Genomic DNA, 14,063 nt, shown 5'->3' with positions numbered 1-14,063 from the left:
AAAATTTCCTCTTGATCTTAACCAACCGAGGGATACAAGTGTTGGCTTGTGGGGATTGTGAAGAAGCATGAATTGAAACATCTGGGACTTGAAGGAAGATACTTTTTGTGAAATTATGTCAAGCTGGAAGAGGAATTTGTTTTTAAGGAACCCAGGAGTACACCAAGCTTTTTCTTTTGGGCCAACCATCAGCTCCCAAATCATGACATGGAGCCTTATTATTAGCCTTGAATGCTTGACCTAGATTAAGCTCATTTCTGGCTAGCTCTTTTAACTTAAATTAAGCTGTTTCTTTCTAATCTTTTTTGCCTAGGGGCTCATTACTTTTCTCACCTCTGTATATCTTATTTTCATTGCTTCTCTGGCTGGCTGGCTGCCTGACTTCTGGAGTCTCCTTTGTTCTCTCCTCCTTTCTTCTTCTGTTGTTCTTCCTCTCTTGGGTCTAGAGTTCTCCTGCTATCTGTTCTCACTGCCTGCCAGCCTCACCTGGCCCTCTTCTGCTGCCCTATTTGCCATTCAGTTAAGAGACCAATCAGGTGCCTTTGGCAGGCAAAGTGAAGCAAATGCAACACATCTTTACATATTTAAACAAATGCAGCATAAACAAAAGTAGCACACCTTTACACAGTTAAAGTAATAAACAAATGTAAAACATTTTCACCTAGTTAAAATAATATTCAATAGCATGGGAGCTGGAGTTCAATATAGCATTACACATTAACAATTGTGAGACCAGAGACACTTTCAAGTGTTTGTAAGTATCTGTGTGCCTGTGCCAACATAAGCCTGGAGATGCTGGAGAAACATATATACAGAAAACATTATTAATGTTCTGAGGTAATGTGTCTTTGGTTATCTTAGATCTATTTCTAAAAGTAAATTTGATGAATGATGAGAGATATCTCTTCTACATCCTTTTCAAGAATGCATTCCTTTTTTACTGTTCAAATTATATTCTAATCTTGGAAATGTCCACCTATTGGCCTTTCAATGGAAAGGTAGAATTTGAAGGATTATATGTTCCATCACAGATCCTAATTGTTAGTGGCCAGAAAAGGTGTCTTTTGAATTACAAAGGTTTTTCCCAGTAAAGGTGTAAAAATTTGAAGAACTCTCCTTTTCAAGGGCTCTCTTATTGGTACCTATAAAAAGACAGAAAAGGAAAGTAATGAATAGTTTTAAAAGACTCCTTTGATAGATTAAGAGACAAAATCAGATTTAGAAAAAAATGTAAATGTTTCAAACCATGAGGTCTTTATGATATTCTGGGACCCTGACTTCCAATTTCTGCTCCTGAATCTAGGTCCCCTAGTGTGATCTTGGAATTTATAAGAAACACATTCATAATGATTATTTTAATTTAGAAAAAAGTGATTTTGCATAATGCTTTTGCATTTACTGCTCTTGTCCCACCTCCTACTGTGACACTCTGTTTTTCAGTCTACGGGCATCCAATGGGCCAATCATGTTGAGGACTCTTGAGCATATGGACAAACAATTGGGTGGTAGGTCTAGTAAAACTTTTCCATTTTGTTCCTCTCTCAACTGTTTAAAGTGGAAGTGCAGGTCTCAGAAGGTCTGGATACTTCTTCCATACGTCCTCCTTCCTGAACTCACAAGCCCCTACCTCTACTGGCCTCCTGCATTGTGTTTGTGAGCCACTGGTTTGCTATCATGGAAGGAGAAGATGAAGCCTTGAGAAGGTATGAAGTACTGAGTGAAGGTGGACTATTGAATTGGCATACCTGTGTGAAGGACCCAGTGCTTCAGAGTCAGGGAAATTTAGCAATGTCTCTTCTCCCACTGTGGTGAAGCTCCCTCATGTCCAAGTACAAATGTTGACAACGTGTGGGATTACAAGTGTTTACTAATGATTTGACCAGTTTATATAGAAACTACTGACTGCAGCTTCGTCCTCCTGAATGTTACAGCCTGAGACTGTTCTCCTACAAACACTCACCACACAGATAAACTGCACCAACTACTGGGATGTAATAATAAACACATTAGTTCATCTTTATCAGGTGAGCCCACCTGGTCCCAGCTTTTCTGTGTGTGTGTGTGTGTGTGTGTGTGTGTGTGTGTATGTGTGTGTGTCTGTCTGTCTGTCTGTCAGTCTGTCTGTCTGTCCTTTCTTCATTCTCTCACTACTTCTAATCAGGGTTCCAAGATCAAAATAATAGGGCATTTCAGTAGGCTACTGACATAGACTTTGCTTTAATCTTAGACTGTGAGCATTCATAGGCCCAGTTTTCCTTTGGGAACGTCGGTTCCCCAATAAGCAACATAGAGACTTCTGATTAATTATAAATGATTGGACAATAAAATGTTATTATCTAGTTGAACATATACTACATTGTTGCATACACAAATATATATGTGTAAGTACACAAATACACACACACACACACACACACACACACACGCACACACACTTTCTTCTCTCATTTGATTCTTGAAAATTCAGCTGGTCCTTTTAATCAGGTTCCTGTTAACCAAAACCTCAGTGATCTTTTAAGGGAAACTTAAGATCTATTCAAATTGACTGCTTTCAAATACACATTTTATTTGCTCCTGATCCTTTATGCTTCATCTGGTCACCAGGTGACTCCAAATGCAATGTGATACAGGGGACTTCTGGCTTACCTGGAAGGGCTGCTGACTGAGACTTAGAGGGACAACTAGGCTGTTGAAGAACTGCTAAGTGACCTCTCACCCATATTTTCTTTTACATACTTATTGCAATGTCTATGGACAAATGAACACCTTCAAACTGTCCAGTTTATAGCATTTGTGAAATGAATATACAATTCAAATTGAGACACGGAATACTGCCTCCAACATTACATTATATAACTCAACATATGTTATGCTATATAAATGAATGCTATATAAATGAAAACATGCTGTTTCCTTCAGTGCTCTTCTTTCACTGAAAATTATGTGTAAGTTTTATTCATGCTACTGGATGTTCATTTTAATTCTGTACTTGATCTCATCTTATTTATTCTATTATTGGCCAACATTTGAATATTTTAAATTTTCTAACTCTTATAAATGGTAATGTTATACATATTGTTATATAAATTTTGGTGCACAAAGTTATCACTTGCATATATTTGGGAAATGAAAGTGCTTTAGCCATAGGCTGTACTCTGCTTTGATGAATTATGCACATGTCACATCAATTAATAAAATGGAAGGAATGTCTAAAAGTATAGACTCCTCTATATTGAAGCAATACCTGGTTATATCAGGTTCTTCATTTGTCCTTTGTTCTACTTTTTAAACATTATTTTACTAGTATGTGCTAGAATGTTCTCAAAGGTTAAACTGTCATTTCTCTGATAACCAAGCATGCTAAATATCCTTTCAACCACTGTGTATATGTGTGCTTGAATATTGAATATATATGTATATACATATGAATATATATATATGTAGTAACAAGAGGATCCCTTTTTATGATTATTTTCTGTGTGAGTTGGGGTGGTCATCCATGTATACTGGTCCATTTGTGCAGTTCAGACAATCTTCACATGTAGGTCTTGCCTTGCACCAGTGAGATGGGATTCCTCTGTTGTCTCTGCTATTCCGTTTACTCCGGTCATGCTTGCCTTGGAGTTTTCTGTGGGTTCTCCTTTCACCCACCTCCTACCAAATACAGGCATGATAGACATGCAGATTTGTGAAGACTCAAAGGTGTTTTCCATGAGTTCCAGTGATAGAATTCAAGTCATAAGATTTGTGCCCAAAACACTTTTCAGGGCTAGGAGCTAGACTGATATCTGAAAGGCAGATAGACAGCAGAGTGGTCACATAAAGATGACAGACTTCTGGTTTCCTCTCCACCATCCTGACCACAGCAGAAGTCCTTCCAAACTTGTTCTTTCTCAAGCAGCACCTACATTATGTCTGATGAGCCTGGCTGACAAGATTATGCTTAAGGACAAGAATGAATGTATTTACCTGAAGCTGTAGACATATCAAGTACTCTTTATTTGTTTAAGCTGATAAACAAAAATTTAGAGAAGAGCCGATGACAGAACATCAAAACACATTAAAACTATGCAGTCTTCTTTGGAAAGGGCTGGGAGGGGTTTGGTTAGGGAGTCAGGTAGAAACATGATGCAACGAAAACTTCCAGGAGTCTACAAGGAATGCCCCAGCTAAGACTCCTGGAAGAAGTGGATGAATAGCCTGAATTGGACATCCCCTGTGATCAGACTGGTGACTGTCTGAGTTGTCAACAGAGAGCCATCATCTAGTGACTGTGACCAAACATTGGACCAAGTTGGAGGAGTCTTGCTGAGGACAGGAAGAAGGGACTGTAGGAGCCAGGATGGGGCAGGGTTATGGGAGAAATACCCAAAGAAATGGCTAGGTTGGCTCATGGTAACTTCCAGAGTTGGAAACAACAACCTAGGAGTCTATATGGGACTGGTCCAGGTCTTCTGCACATATGTGACAGTTGTGTAGCTAGATCTATTTCTGGGACTCCTAAGAATGGGAGCAGAGAGTGTCCCTAATACTTTGGATGGATCATGGGAACTTATTCGTGATTCTGAATTACTTTGGCCATCCTTAATACAGGTTGCAATAAGACAAGGCAAAAGCCTTCATTACTGAAGTGGACAAGACACTCGACAGGAGGAATATAGGCCCCAAAGCAGGCAAATGAGTCAGACATACCCACTACACACAATGGAACTCTCATCAAAACTTTAAGAGATGCATATTTGGTGGGAAGCACTTAGGTTTAAGCCATCAATTAATATTAAATATGTTGGTTCCTAAATTTAAATAAGACTTCTGACATTCTCAAATACCTGCAAAAACAGTGCCTCCTTCTATTCTGTGCTTTTAAGCCTTGTCTCTGATATTGCTTTTAAATTTGGAACAAGCAAAACTGTTACTAAGGATTAAGTAACCTTTAACAGAGACATCAAAATGCTAGGGAAGCTGGACGTTGGTGGCACACGCCTTTAATCCCAGCACTTGGGAGGCAGAGGCAGGTGGATCTCTGTGAGTTCCATACCAGCATGGTCTACCGAGTAAGTTCCAGGACAGGCTCCAAAACAATACAGAGAAACCATGTCTGGAAAAAACAAAAAAAATGCTATGGAAAAACTGTTAGTTATGTTTCTCATAAATATCTAGTTACATGTTTCAGTTTATTATAATAAACTATCAGACACAATTAACCTAAAAAGAAGCAAGCTGCTTCCTTTGGTCCCTTAGTTTACTGGTTTTCCCCACTGGGTTTTTGACATCAGTCTACAAGTGGTGAGGTAAGGCATCACTCTAAGGCACACACTGTGAAGCTAAGCTGCTCACTTAAAGAGGAGGAAGTGGGAAGAAGAAACAGTAAGTAATCAGTTCCCAAATTCCTGTGTGATGGTCCAGTTTTTCTAGGTTTCCATCAACTTCCAACAATGCCAAAGTGTGTGTCTAACTTCCTTCTATACTTGGATCTTTAGGGACACTTCAGATAAAACTATAGAACAAATCAAGCACTTCTAAAAGAAAAAAAGGATTTATAGAGATTCTTTTTTCTCAATATATGTTTTTATTTAAATTAGAAACGTGAATGCTTCACATGTCAGTCCCAGCTCCCTCTCCCACCCCTCCTCCCTTTTCCCTCCACCAGCCTCCCATCTCCCCACCCAATCCCCATATCATTCCCCAGGGAGGGTGAGGCCCTCCTTGGGGGGATCTCTAAAGTCTGTGATTTTATCCAGGGCAGGACCTAGGCCCTTCCCCATGTGTCCAGGCTGAGAGAGCATCCTTCTATTTGGAATGGGCTCCCAAAGCACATTCATAAACCATGGTAAACACTGATATACTACCCAAGGCCCCAGTGATTTCTGTGGCCTCCTCCCTGGCACTACATTCATGGAGTCTGGATCAGTCCCCTGTTGGCCTCTCATCCATCAGTCTGGGATTCAATGGCTCTCCCTTATCTGGTCAGCTGTCTTTGTGTGTTTTATCATCATGGTCTTGACCCCTTTGCTCATCACTCCTCCATCTCTGTCACTAGGTTCTAGGAGTTCAGTTCAGTGTTTAGCTGTGGGTATCTGTCTCTGCTTCCATCAGTCCCTGGATGAAGGTTCTAGGATAGCATATAGGGTAGTCATCAACCCTATCATCAAGGAGAGGCCATTAGTGTAGTCTCTCCATTAATGTTTAGTTTTCCAGATGGTGTTATCCTTGTAGATCTCTGGTGATCTAACTAGTGTCAGCTCTTTCCTCAAGCCTATAATGACTCCATCTATTATGGTATCTCTCATCCTGCTTTCTCTATTCTTACCTTCCTGCTCTGCCATGCCTCCTTCTCCCCTCCTTTTATCCCCCTCTCTTTTTCTTGGTTCCCTCATCCATCCCCCGATGTTCCCAATCTGCTCAGGAGATCTTGCCTCATTCCACTTCTCTGGGGTATCATGCATCTCTCTTGGGAACCTCCTTGTTTACCAGACTCACTGGCACTGGGATTGTAGGCTGACACTCCCCTGATCCATATCTAAAATCCATATATGAGTGAGTACATGCCATGTTTGTCATTTTGTGTCTGGGTTACCTCACTCAGGATGGTTTCCTCTAGTGCCATCCATTTGCCTGCAAATATCAAGATTCCATTGTTTTTCTCCACTGAATAGTACTCCATTGTGTAAATGTTCCACATTTTCTCTATCCACTCTTCAGTTGTGGGACATCTAGGCTGCTTCCAGGATCTAGCTATTACATATAATGCTGCTATGAACATAGTGGAACAGACATCCTTGTTGTGTGAATGGGCATCTTTTGGGTATATGCCTAAGAGTGGAATTGCTGGGTCTTGTGGTAGACTGATTCCCATTTTCCTGAGGAATCTCCATACTGATTTCCAAAGTGGCTGTATGAGTTGGCACTCCCACCAGCAGTAGAGGAGTGTTCCCCTCTCTCTACATCCTTTCCAGCACAAACTGTCATTGGTGTTTTTGATTTTTGCCATTCTGACAGGAGTAAGATGATATCTCAGAGTTGTATTGATTTGCATTTCCCTAATAGCTAGTGATGTTGAACACTTTCTCAAGTGTCTCTCAGCCATTTTATACTCCTCAATTGAGAATTCTCTATTTAGTGCAATCCCCACTTTTTAATTGGATCCTTTGGTGTTTTGGAGACTTGCTTCTTGAGTTCTTTGTAAATTTTGTAGATCAGCCCTCTGTCAGATGTGGGGTTAGTGAATATCTTTTCCCATTCTGTGGGCTGCCTTTTTGTCCTGCTGACTGTGTCCTTTGTCTTACAGAAGCTTCTAAGTTTAAGGAGGTGAGAGTCTAAGTTTATAAAAGTTCAAGAAGGGTGAGAGACATAATTCTACTTAATTTTTTTAGCCAAAGGATTAATCTCTGTTTATTATGAGCTAAGGAAAGGCCTAAAGTGATATAAAACAAAAGCCTGACAGCATATTGTCTGAAGCTAACTCAGAGGGTAGGAAGCAAGCCCATGACAAAATTAAGAACCATTAAAGAACAAACAATTAGAAATAGTAGAATAGGTTCATGATCAGTTTATACTTTCCAGTTTTTACTCTACCAACTCAAAGATGCAATCAGCCACAAGCTCTTTAGAACTTTTCTAAATAGTGAGTGACATTTTAGCTGTGAAGACTTCAAATTTCTGAATCAGATTATGACGTTTCTCATAGATCTCATTTATATAATATCCAGTCTGGTAACCATGTTTTCCCCTTTTAAGTCACTTCTTTTTTAAAATGTTACTTCCCTTTCCTGTTCCCTAACTGCTTCAGATAGCTGCCCGGTTCAGGTTTTGGATGGTTATACAGCAAAGTCTACATGATTTTAGTGGGATGATTTAATTCCTTCATAAGAGTAATTTTTTATTCCAGACAGTTCTACCAACTGCATCATCAACATCTCCTCAATCATATGCTACATAGATCTATCGCCTAAAATGGCTTACCAGTCATAGTCTATGTGGATGCCCATAGAAGATTTTAGTTTCATGGCTCTCTAGGTCAAAGTTATCTTCCTCTCCAAAACTGTTCTTCCTTCCTTCCTTTTTTCCTAAGTTAATGAAATCACTATTCAGTATGTCACCCAAGCTAGGAAACCTCATTATGATGCTCAACTCATCCATTTATCTCATCTCTCACAATCAATCAGACAGCACATCTTGTTAATTCCTCTTCCTGCATATCTTTAAGATCTGTCTTCTACTTTTCATTTCCAGGGCTGCATGTGTGGTTTGCAGGTTCATCATCACTTTTTCAGGGGTAGCCATGGGTTCCTAACTAATTTCTCTGACCACTCTGGCAGACTCAAAATTATTTTGGTCTATCATTGATCTTTCGCACAGCTATATGCATGTGCGTTTCTATAACATAAATCAAATCTATCTCCTTTTCAATATAAAAGCTGCCACTACAAAATTTGAGAAATATTTTATAAAGTCTGATTTAGGATGAACCTAAATGCAAAGCAATTATGTTTTCTAGGAAACAAAAGGGACAAATTTTATCCTACAGAAAAATTACAGAAATCAATACAAAGCAACAAATCAATTTTGCATGATAACTTTTTATGTTTAAAATTTTTCATTTATTTTTAGGTTTTTCAATAATGACAATGCCTGTGCTCATTGTTCATTTTGATTTCCCCTTAGTTAAAGTTATCATTTACTTACTTTTCTCTCACAAATACACATATATATGCAATTTATTATAATTTATATATTATGTAAATGTATATGCATATGTATATACTACTTAAGCCACAATCTAAGGGAAACAATATTTATGAATTCAAGAGAATTTATGAATTAATTAAAATGATCTTAAACTATCTAATTAGAAAGAATTTTTTTAGAAAGAAAGAACTCTTGGGGAGCACTGAAAAATGAAAATTGTTGGTAATCAGCACTTTTCCCCTTAATGAATAGGGCACTGAGTTGGTATTAAAATGTGCATTTATAAATAGGATTCTGCAGGCATGTGACATTACACACCTGCCCGATAACTTTAAATTGCAAATGCAAGTTTTTTTCTTGTCTTTTTCTACTTTGTATATATTTATAGCAATTGATCAAATTGTTTTTCATATGTGATAAAACTTCTATTTTTTCTGTTATTTAAATTGCTGAGCACTCTTCTAAAGAGCAATAAGCTGACTAGCTTTTGACATTAATATGTTTTATCAAGTAAGAAATTAATGGTAGATTGTAACCTAATGAATTACCATTCTGTTGTATCAATATCAGAGCAATTTAAATTCAAAGAAATGACTTATGCTGCGAAGTTTATTGTAGTCATTTTTTATTCCTGAAATTATTTTAATAATTCTAGGTTTCAATTCACACATCTTAAGTAGGTGTAAATGCAAATTCAACCAACATAGGTTGGATAAGAACACTCGCTGTTGATTTAAAGCAGAGTCAGGTCAGTTTGCCATGGTTTTCCTCTAACAAAGAGTGAGAAGGAATGACAGCTAGGAAAACTTTTCAGTGTCTATCTCTCATTCCTTGAGTATGTCAAGACAGAAATATCTGTCTCAGCTTTTCAGCTATATCTTTGGAACTAATTTCATGCAGGTAAACTATTCTCATATAAGCATTTCTTAACTCACAGAGCAAAAAAATACTAGAGCAGATTATGTGATGATTTATTAGTTTGGAGAATGACATCCAACTTCTAATGACCTTTTTTTCTCAATGTTGCATATTACTATACTCAAAGTACTATGCTCTTTGAGAAAATAGACAAAGTGATAAGAGAGAGTATGTGATTCTTTCATTTAAGGTTGTTGTAGATACTACTTAGAAATTTAGATTTTCTTAGATGTATAAGAAGCACTGATGTTGTTGTAAACAGATAACAATTTCTTCCTCTTTTCTAAGAATGTAGCTGGTTACTCAGTATTACCACTCTTGGGCATATACACAAAGGATACTCAACTATGTTCGTAGCATCATTATTTATAATAGCCAGAACCCAGATGGCTATCAACCAAAGAATAGATAAAGAAAATATAGTATATTTACAAAATGTACTATTACTCAGTTTTAAAAAACAGCTACATCATGAAATTTGCAGGCAAATGAATGCAACTAGAAAAAATCATTCTGAGTGAGGTAACCCAGACCCAGAAGGACAAACATGGTACATACTTTCTCATAAGCGATATTAGATGCAAAGCAAAGGATAACCAGGCCACAATCCACAACTGCAAAGAAGCTAGGTAACAAGGATAAGGAATGCAGGGTATTGAGAGGAAACCTATTTGGTGGAATTTTTCTATGGAATTTTCTTTGAGTTCCATTCTAGCACCTTAGATTCCACCCTCATAATTTTCTTTCATTGCAACAAACCCTGCCATCTCAGACTTTCATTGTATCTAGCTTTGAAGGAATTACAAAACAAAATAACAAAAGAGCTAATCGCCTATGATCTCTTTGGAACACTGAGCTGATAAAAGTATTGCCATTGGAGTTTATAATGTTGTCAGCCAGGAAATATGAGAAGGATCAACAACATTGACATTAATGGAGAGTCTAAGCAGTGGTGATAGTAGTAATTAAACTGTGAAAATAACACCGTCAATGATCACTCTTGCAGGACTAGTTGCTTAAAAATAGTTAGAAAGGGAAAAGATGATTCTATGGCAAAACTCACATGGCACTCATCTGGGCAATCTGAATTTGATTTCCAGAAATCACACAGAGGGAAGGGAGCCAATGATCATAGAAACAAAGTAAGTTGCTCTCTTACATCCATAGGCTTAAACATGCCTACACACACACACACACAAACACATACACACACACACACAGCCAGACCTGTGAGAAAATAAGAAAATCACAGGTAACTTAAGGCACATAATACATACTTATATTCTCAAAGTCCATGCAAACAGACATTAGAAATTCCCAGCACAAGAAGTTATTTGAAAAATGTTTTGCTAAAAGACAAACTGACCAAAGTAGCATCAGATTTTAAAGAGGCTGCTTGTAGTGATAGTCACTGTGACATATATTTTAAATGCCTTTATTTTATCAATATTTATTAATTTCCTACATCTGTGTTATGAAACACTTAGAAATACAGGTTATACCAACATAAAGGTATAACCATTTGTAGATATGCTATTATATCTTGATTTCACATCACAAAAATTTGTTTTAGTGTTTACTTGGTAAGGTAAACAAAATACAAAGTAATAGCAGAAAGTAAATTTGTAAGCAAAGTCAGTTTATGGATATGAATTTGAGATATAATTGTAAGTGGAGATGCTCATTCATAGACCTGGGAACTTAGAGAAAGTATAACTTGTTGCTGAATATGAAATGGAAATTTACTGGTTAATAATGCAACACGGAAAGACATAAGAGCAAGCCAAGTGCTGGCTGAAAGAGCCGACTTTAGTTTGAGATGCTATAAACAATTATCATAAAACTGTTAGCTTGTAAACAGTAGTTCCACAGGGCAGGAATTCAAGTTTGCAGTATCATCAGGCCAACAGTTTGATGATGAGCATTTTCCGGGATGAAGATTACTGCTGACTTGTGTAGGTGGAGTTTTTCCTTCCGACCACCTGCTCCCTGTCTAGGCAGCTGCTTCCAAATTGCCACACAGAGACTTAGTATTATTTATAAATGCTCAACCAATAGCTCAGGCCTGTTATTAGCTAACTCTTACATTTAAATTAACCCACGATTCTATTTATGTTTTGCCACGTGCCTCATGGCTTGTTACCTCATTTTCTCCATTCTGTTCGCTCAGTGGCAGACTGGCAACTCCTCTGACTCATCCTTTGTCCTCCCATCATTCTTTGTTTGGCTTTCCTGAGTGACTGCCTGCCTAGCTACCCACCTGTCATCTTTTCATTAACCAATGAGAGTAAGACATATTCCAAGGGTACAGAAGGTTTATTCCCCAGGAGACTTGCAATCTCATCGTCCAGGAAAAAAAGTGTTGGGATTTGTGTCAGTGGATTCTTAGAATAGTAGTAGTTACATGTATGGGAACTACAATCCTATGGCCTAATTACCTCCTAATTTAATACCTCTGCACTCCCACAGATGATGTCTGCCCTGCAAGAAGAGGAGAGCATTCATTGATAAGAAAGCTGGTTTTTATAACAAGAAATTCTGCTCACCAAGCTAAGGCAAAAGAATACACAAAACATTGACAAATATATAATAATAATGAAGACACAATTCTACAAGGCATCACTCAGGACTCGTTTCTGCTTTAAATTGTTTCTGAGTAATTTTAATAATGTTTTATTAATTCTTGGAGAATGACATATAATTTATTTTGTTCGTATGTTTTTATTTTCCCCCAACTCTGTTTATATTTACTTCTACATCCCTGTTCATTGAAATTTATGTTCTCTCCTTCTTTCTCTTAAGCCTACTGAGACAAATTTGTGTTGTACTGATGATCTTGAGTGTGGTGCCATTTTCTGGAGCATGGTCTACCCACCACGGATCATAACTTTAAAGAAAGCTAACTTTTCCTCTCCCAGAACTTCTTGATCATTTCTACCAGTCAAATGCTGGGACTCTGTTTGTATGGGATTGTGAAGTTCTTATGCATTCTTCCACAAGCCATATGAGTAAATACATGCATATGCCTTGTTTCCTTATAGAAACACTATTTCCTTATAGTCTTCTACCACCTCTGACTTACTGGCCTGAGTCTTAGCAGGAAGGGTGTGACATAGATTTTCCACTTTGGATTGATCATTCCACAGTCTTATTCTCTGAGCCTTGACCATGATTATTAATTGCCACCAATCATGGGAAATCTATGCTGAGTGCTGAGAGATGAATTATAAACAATACTACATTATAATACTATGACCATTTGGAAGGATAAGCTTCTAGGTCTTATGAGGTAGTTAGACATAGGTTCTTGGCCTTAATAATGGTGGCAAGTATGGGTTGCATATTGTAGTAGGCATAAACTACAATACAGAAATCATTGACTGTTCTCATAACATTCATAACATTATTTCATTAGAAGGACTATCTTGCTAGTACAGTCATTTTTGTAGCTCACAGTATTTGCACTTGATGGTTTCTTTTCTCCTCTGATAGCATACACAACTTCTAGCAACATGAATGCTACCCTGTAGGTATGAAGATTCCAAGTCAACATTCTCTTGATTTCTACATGTTCTATCACTCAAGCATGTGGTATATTCAGTATCAGGGCCTTGGCTTATAGTTCTTGAAGGTAAGCAAGAACAATAACCTATAATATTTGGGACTTGTGAGGGCTTTAGTGGCCAACTATTCAATAAAGAGGTCTACCTTTCCTGGTGCTGAAGCTTTATTTTGCTAGCATGTGGTAGCTAATTGTGTGATATCACTCCCCCTCCCATTATAGGGTAAGTATATTAAAATGCTTCTATTTTTTTAGTTTTATGTATATTGATGTTTTGTCTGAATGTATGACTGTGGGAGACTGTCAGATCTTGGAGATACAGACAGTTGTTAACTGACATGTAGGTGCTGGAAATTGAACCTGGGTCCTCTGGAAGAGCAGTCAGTGCCCTTAACCACTAAGCCATCTCTCTATCCCCCAAAATGCTTCTTTTTGTGTGTGTGTGTATGTGTGTGTGAAGCTTCTACATTAGTAGGTATCTGCATACTTTTTTGAAGAATTTTCAATGAGTGTTTCATGTCACTAATAATGATTGCCTTTTCATTTTATGGATCTTCATAAATTAGGCTCATAATAGAACGGTAGAAATAAACTCTCCTAATTTTCAAATATAAGCCACTATTTGCTCCATGGCAAAAAAGAAATCTGTTCTGAATTTCAGATTTTTATCAGAAGCAATGGGTTTAAAGATGGGGAAACCAAAAATATATGCCAGTTTGTTTCCATTTCATTATTTTAAATACCTATGTAAATCCAAGGAAAGACTATGTTAATTCTGTAATGTTGTATCTAAATATAAAAAATATATTAGTTGGTAAATAATACAACTAGAATAAGAAATAAAGACAAAATTAAAGTAAGATTTTCAGAGTCTCTTACAATATAACCATATTTG

At 37.5% G+C, this 14,063-nt stretch overlaps 1 long non-coding RNA gene across 2 annotated transcripts in view; it reads right to left on the bottom strand.

The window, feature by feature from the left end:
- The window catches only part of LOC121141767, a 47,087-nt gene that overhangs the window by 19,811 nt on the left and 13,213 nt on the right, over positions 1 to 14,063 (bottom strand). Inside the window, exon 2 of one of the 2 annotated variants that reach the window (XR_005878708.1) lies at positions 12,045 to 12,087. The exons of the other annotated variant lie outside the window; for it this stretch is intronic. This is a non-coding gene — a long non-coding RNA (uncharacterized LOC121141767). The remainder of the gene's footprint in view (positions 1 to 12,044; positions 12,088 to 14,063) is intronic. 2 annotated transcript variants of the gene reach the window in all.

This window comes from Mesocricetus auratus, unplaced genomic scaffold, assembly GCF_017639785.1.
Source record: "Mesocricetus auratus isolate SY011 unplaced genomic scaffold, BCM_Maur_2.0 Super-Scaffold_100008, whole genome shotgun sequence".
NCBI lineage: Eukaryota > Metazoa > Chordata > Mammalia > Rodentia > Cricetidae > Mesocricetus > Mesocricetus auratus.
Note: the sequence above shows the minus strand (reverse complement) of the source record. Positions and strands in the feature narration are given on the sequence as shown.